The following is an 831-nucleotide window of genomic DNA, read 5'->3' as shown; positions in this document are numbered from 1 at the left end:
GCCGTGGTGGAATTTTGGGGGTGGAGGGTGTTGGCTTGTTCTGTTCTCCGTGGGGATACGCAGCAGATACTCTGAGGTTGGCATCGGGGGCTGCCACGAGGGGCAGGGGTGTGACCTGGTGCCAAGGGCAGTGCCACGAGGGGCAGGGGTGTGACGTGGTGCCAAGGGCAGTGACACACAGCAGATACTCTGAGGTTGGCATCAGGGGCTGCCACGAGGGGCAGAGGGGCAGGGGTGTGACGTGGTGCCAAGGGCAGTGCGTCAGGAGGGCCGTGCTGGCGGCGGGGCCGGCTGGGCACCGAGACAATTTTCCGGCTGGGAGGGGAACTGAGAAGCTCACTGGGCAGTATTTATTCACTGGGCAGTATTTATTCACAGGCACATTTGCAGCCTCAGTCACAAGCCAGGCTCCTCCTGCTCGGATTCCGCTCGCGGAGCGCGGTGGGAAGCGATTCCTCCTCTGCTGCTGCTGCTGCTGCTGCCCTTGGAGTGTCTTCTCCCCACTTTTCTGGCTCGTTGTGAGGCAGGCAGGTCGCTTCCCTTGGAACTGCTCCAGGCAGGCCAGGTTGGACTGAGAGCAGCCTTTCTGCAGAGCCCAGGATGAGTTCCATGCTGACCTCGGCCATCCGGAGCCTGCCCGTGTCCTCAGCCTGGGCTACCGGGGCCTGTGAGTATCCTGGGGCTGGGGGGTCCCAAAGCTCCAGGTTTAGTGTTGGCTTTGGAACAGAGGCTTGGGCCTGAACCTCTGTTCTGTTCTCACCTTAAAAAAGCCGACAGTGGGGTTTTTTTTCCTAAATACCCGATTATATTGTTGCTGTGTCTGTCCCTTCC

Source organism: Manacus vitellinus, unplaced genomic scaffold (assembly GCF_001715985.3).
Source record: "Manacus vitellinus isolate BGI_N305 unplaced genomic scaffold, ASM171598v3 scaffold_128_pilon, whole genome shotgun sequence".
In the NCBI taxonomy this organism is placed as follows: domain Eukaryota; kingdom Metazoa; phylum Chordata; class Aves; order Passeriformes; family Pipridae; genus Manacus; species Manacus vitellinus.
Note: the sequence above shows the minus strand (reverse complement) of the source record.